This window comes from Haliaeetus albicilla, chromosome 13, assembly GCF_947461875.1.
Source record: "Haliaeetus albicilla chromosome 13, bHalAlb1.1, whole genome shotgun sequence".
Taxonomy (NCBI): Eukaryota; Metazoa; Chordata; class Aves; order Accipitriformes; family Accipitridae; genus Haliaeetus; species Haliaeetus albicilla.
This window is the reverse complement of record NC_091495.1, coordinates 29,346,485-29,352,484: the sequence shown is the minus strand read 5'-3', so window position 1 is coordinate 29,352,484 and position 6,000 is coordinate 29,346,485. Positions and strand designations below refer to the sequence as shown.

At 39.6% G+C, this 6,000-nt stretch overlaps 1 protein-coding gene across 1 annotated transcript in view; it reads right to left on the bottom strand.

Moving 5' to 3' along the window:
* Positions 1–5,919, bottom strand: part of RGS7 (regulator of G protein signaling 7) — a 296,147-nt gene extending 290,228 nt beyond the window's left edge. Inside the window, exon 1 of the mRNA XM_069800646.1 lies at positions 5,596–5,919. The gene's annotated coding sequence lies outside the window, so the exon portion shown is untranslated. The remainder of the gene's footprint in view (positions 1–5,595) is intronic.
* Between the last annotated feature and the right edge of the window lie 81 nt (positions 5,920–6,000).

Here is a 6,000-nt window from a genome sequence, read left to right as displayed (position 1 = left end):
AAGAGGCCAAGTTTCCATAGTTTAGCTACCCATGGAAGTGGTTTGTGTTCCAGTGCCAGCTTATGTTGTTTCAAGGATGATGATTAAACTTCTGGCCTCAACCACAGCTCCTTTAACTTATGAGTCACAGCCCAGAATTCTGCACCTAAAGAATTTTATTTATTACTTCAGCCACTAAGCGAAAGTAATTCAGACCTATTCTAAACAAATTATTGATGATTGCCTCTTGTGCCTTGTCAGGGTCTATGTCCCATCTGTTCTGAAAGTAGCGTTAGGAAATAAACAAGCTCAGTAGCAGACGCTGATGATTTCTTTCTATACTTCATGTCTACTTGTCAATCTAAAAAACAAGACCGAGGTTCAGAATACAGTTTTGTGTCTCATTCATGTATCTCAATATGATCTCAGGAACTGGGTATCAGTGGAGGTCTCACTTATGTAGAAGGTGGTGGTCTAATTTAGGCTCAGAAGACAGATCTCCCTCCAGACTGCCCCACAAACTACAGGCTGTCCTTCGTATTTGCTACAAAGAAGAATTGTGTGAGAAGCACTGAGAAACAAATACATTCCAAGTTTTGTCTCGTTTTCCTCCTCCAAAGAATTGGAAAGCATTTAATTAAGTGGTTATAAACTAAAAATACACAAAATTCGTTTCTCTTAATCACTTAAAAAACAAAGTATTGTGACTGAATGCTGTTTAGGACGTTTATGGCTGGCTGCACTGATGAGCAATGGCTTTTGAGCACAAGGGCATCTCACATGCCTGACATGCAACACCTAACCTCCTCACTTACATAAAGAGTCACAAATGTTATTGCTTGAACAGATGATGGAGATCCATTCATCTCACATCCAGCAAGCTCCACCACCTCACATTTCAGACAGAAAGAAAGGTATCTAAAGAGATTTTTAAAATGTGGACATTCAGAAAGACACAGCTATTACTCCTTAAGTATGCTTATCATACATATAATGGTAACAAATTTATATATATAATAATTATATTTTATATATAGCTTTAGTCTATGAATATGTATATACATGTCTAAAAATCCTCTAACAGAGACTTCACCAGTTCTCAATACCTATTGCTTCACTTACACCTTCAAAAATTGACAAACTGATGCCTAATACAATTAGATTTAGCCTTTTACATGTGCTAGAAACTCACACTTTCTGGGTGCTGTCATTGGGCCCTGCACAATGGTCAGAACGCAGCAGTCCTGTGCCAGGAACCCTCCACCTTCCAACAGTCTCCTAAATCCATAATTTGTCATTTGGGCTCCAGTTTCTCTCCTGCCTGGGCTCTCATCAGTTCTCTCTATGCATTCGTTAGCAGAGGAAATTCAACTCATTTCTTTGTTGTATGCGCCCACTTCTGGAATCCTAATTCACTCAGCTGCCTGCCCCATTAGCTAGTGCTATAGCAGTAATGTAAAATGAAGGTAAAGCATTTCTGTCTGGCATTTCAAGTCAGGCAGCAAGAGGGTTGCGCATTGCCCGATTTAGAAGCAGGCAACTCCTTTTTACCATATCACACTTCAGATACACCACAGCCTTAAATCAAAACAGGCCATATTTTTTGGAATCTCTCCCTAGGCCAGCATCATACGTCGGTGGACTTATTCTTGCTGACTAACCTGCCACGTGTTTTCCCAGCCATAGTCCTTTTTTTCTGAAGATACTAATTTTTAACAGGTTTCCCTACAGACTAATTTTTCCGGTACCTATTTTCCCTGAAGGACTAGCATTTTACCTAATACACTGACATACAATCAGCATAACCACTGCAACACAGAACTCTGCAAACACCACTTAAAGCATATTGTGCAAAACCGTAATGTGGAGAAAAAAAATTCCTTAACAAGTCAGATCACATTCTCTGAATAGCCACATTTTTAGCATAATGTGTGAATAAGGGTATAGATTTATCAAGCAGTTTTAAGTAAACACATTAACGGATAAAGCTTAAGGGAATAGTGATGGCCTTATATTTATAACAGTGATTTTCTTCTGTGAAGAGTTCTAATGTGTTTTTTCATCTTATTTTTGCAAAACCTCCTGTATTATTCATTCCATAGTAAAGCAGAAATGAACACTTCATTACATAATCTTAACTATACTTCCCTTTGCCAATAATATCTAAAGTTCAACACGCTGCAACTATTTGAAAGGCATCAATCATATTTGCAAAACCAATTTATTTTATCAAGCCCAACATTGATAAAACATTGTTTCATCTAACATAAGTGTTAGTCACTTTTTCTACCGAATTTCATGTGCTACAAGAAACACATTGTACTAATCACCTTATAAAAAAAATTTATTGTCAGTTTATAAATATATTAAGCAGGACTATTTCTCATGTAAGGAAACATTCTGGGTTCAAAACCCAAGAAAATTAAGAGGGAACTCTAATAAATTACAGCACAGTAGCCTCCCCCTTCAGAAGTCTGAAGACCATATACCAGCTATTGTCCAAGATCTTCCTTCCTACACCTTAAATACTCAGCTTTCCTCCCACCTATTACACATACAGACTTTGATCACAGCACACATACAGTAAGACAATTTATAAAAAAAATCAGTAGTCATTACGACCAAATTTTATCTCCTAACTCAACAACAAAATCTCAAAGTATAGCTAACCATTAATAACTAGGTAACTGCAGAAAAGACTTGCATGAGCAGTGCCTCACCCTGAGATCTCAGTAGAATGAGCTAAAATACAGCATGTGAAAAGAGCCTCTAATTGCCTTCCTCCTATGAAGCCTCTTATTGTTCTTTCTTCCATAACTTTTCAGATATTTAAGCTTGTCTAGCCTCCTAGGCCACCTGAATCTTAGTGAGGGTCTCACCACTGCAACCCAACACTTGTTCTTTCCTTGCACTGCTACCAACCACCATGTCTCCCTTGTGTTGACTTCAAAGCACTGCTACGAGAATCATCTTCTAATTCATTGTCAACTTCTTCACACCCGCTCACTAGCCTCCTTATTCTCCTCCAAGTTCTCAAATGTAATCTGTTAGTCCCTCCAATATTTAGCCCTACAGTACCCACCAGATCTCGTTCTTAGCCATCTTTGTTCGTCAATGAAAGCAGCCTCAGCTTATCCCTCCTCAAAACTAGCCTTCTACCATAGTGTGGATAGTAACCCGAGAGGCAAGTACAGGACCAACCGCGATGACTGCTCCTGACTGACCAGGAACCAGCTCATTACTCTCTCCCTCACTCACCAGGTGTCACCCTCCAGTGATACCTTGGTTTTCAGATGCTAAAAACTTCCATTAGGCCTCAGAACACTTTGTGTAACAAGGCCCCAGTTTCGCTGTCCTTGCACTGTTACTACTCCTGTGTAAATGTTAAGCAATGACAGGGCTTGTGAGGTAGTTTCTGGAATACACATCCCAACGTTGCTGAAGTAGTCTCTATTACAGAAGATGAAGATGTGAGAAGTTAACATTTTGAGATCAGGCTTATCATCCCCCGTCAGCAGTATGCAACAGAAGCACATATAGATGTGAGCCCAGTTTATAAAATATCTGATGGCACCATCTCTGAGACTGTGTAAACCAAATGCACAGTAGGTAATGGAAAAAACCTGTTTATACACATGTGCATATACCTATGTATATATGCTTTCCTATTTAGTTAATATTTTATGCATGGTTATGGCTGACCACACTTTTCTTCATACTCTTTGTATCTTGATGTGCACCAGAATCAATCAGCTTCAGTCCCAGCAGTTCTATTAGTTTTTATGTCCTAGCATTTTCTGAAAGTGGCTCCTGGTGGCTTGTATAAATAAAAGTAGCATTTTACAGGAACAACAGATTTATAACTTTAATAAGACTGCCCTCCTTCCTGCATTAAAGTCTACAGTACATGACAAATCAGGTTAAGTAAGCTGGTATCAAATCTGAAGCCAAATACGTTTTTGAGCCTAACCTTAATTCTTCAAGCGCTTCAAGCTTATTTTAAAGATGTTAAATTATTGATAAGGAAAATCAATTCTTTTTCCAGCTCAGGCAATGTCATTCAGTCATGGTATATGCAACAATAGCTAAGGTAGCTTTTCTGTTTTATTAACTTCACTTTAGAATTAAATTACCTACCTTTTCCTCTTTAGAATCCAGATAAACAGTCACTATGGACAGCTTCACAACTTCTATTAACTTCAGATGAGAATAAAAGATTTGTCTGAAAACAGACTGTCAGAAACAGACAAAAAACTTCTGAGATGCCTGCAAACTCCTAAGTTTATTTATTGAACCAGTACTATTTAATCAATATCATTAAACTTAGACACTTGAGCAAATAAACTGCAATGCATTCTGCTCTGAAAATAAACAGTTTCCTCAAAGGATCTGAAATAATAAAACATATTCAATCCAAAGAGGCAACCGAAGAATCACAAACAATCCTGGGAGAAAGTAGGCAGATGGCAAGAACAACTCTGTGAGCAATAACCTTCCAGAAACAAAAAATTTAGAAGTATCTACGTGCATACTTCTGCTTAGACTTGTAGTTCCACGGAATAGCAAGTGATTTCAGTCCCAGTGATTTTATTCATTTTCTATCTCCTAGCATTTCCAGAGGACATCTTGGGCACAACAAAGGATAAGCTGATGTAACTTACTGCAAAAGTATCACAACGATTATAGTACAAGATACATGAAAGAAGGAAGGAGATAAAATGATGTTACCAATCTTTCCTGTTCTAAAGTAGAACAGCAGTAGCAAGTAAGCAATTATTTATGAAGGAGCAACATCACCCTCATGCCGTACCCCAAAAATACCCTAACCATCAGCTTTAGGACTTAATGATGAGGACAAATGGTGAGTTAATGGAGAAGTCTCTTGAGCTTTCCTGTTGATGTCCAGCTTAGTATGTAATATGTAAATATCTGGTGACCTATACAGATAGAGGAAAAACTGATTCTCAGGGTTAGTTAGTTACTATGCTTCTCCCATTGGACACCTCAGCCTATACGCCATTGGATTATTATGCAAAGTAAAACAGTCTTAACAGATAAAAATTAATAGCTGTGTGCACACAACAGAAATATCTTTTTTCCCCTGAACAGCCTACCAGTTAGGACACCCTCCAAGACTTCTGTGCCAAATGCAAAATGTCTGTTCTGTGTTCTCTGCTGAGTGCCCCCAGAACAGAGAAACGGCAGATTCTTTTCTGTAAGTGACGTGAGCCAGCAATGCTGCAGCTCCCAAAATGTTCCCACATGAAACCATTCAGCAAAAAGAATGCTGTTGCAATTAACGACTAAACAAGCCAATGCACACTTTTTGATGAATAAAACGTCTCTACATACACCCTACTCAGTTCTAATATGAAACCCATAATACTGTTAAGTAATAAATACCTGTTTTTCAGTCAGCCCCAATTCAGAAGTGAGATACAATCTATAGCAAATAGCCAGAGAGGAAAACTATTTGGAAAACATACACACACACACCCCCCTCAAAATACAGTGGAATTAATGTCTTTGTTTTAAATAACTCTTTCTAAGCTCTGACTTTCATGATACTGATTCTGATCTGAGCAAATGAGACATTTACTGTGGAAGGAAGCTTACCGAAGTGCTTTAGAGAGAGCTCATACGTCTAGGCAAAACACAGCCATTTGCAGAAGGTAAATAACAGATGTTATTTTTCCTTCTCCTTCTTACTTAACCACTATTGCATATGCTGCCTCTCTGCCCACAGAGCCTTACAGATCTGCGCTGCGCCCTGCTCCCTGCCCTCGGGAAGGGTGAAGGAGGACCACCAGCAGCAGCAGCAGCAGCAGCAGCAGCAGCAGCAGCGTGGCTGGTGAGGCCCCGCAGCTCTTCCTCCATCCCTTCACATCCTCCAGCAAGACTCCCAGCCAGCGCAGCGCAGCGCAGCGCCGCGGGGCCGCGCTTACTGCAGGGAGGCACGGCAGCCCACCGGCATAACACATAAACCGCCCCAACTCGAAGGCGGCCAGGGCACGCAGCTAG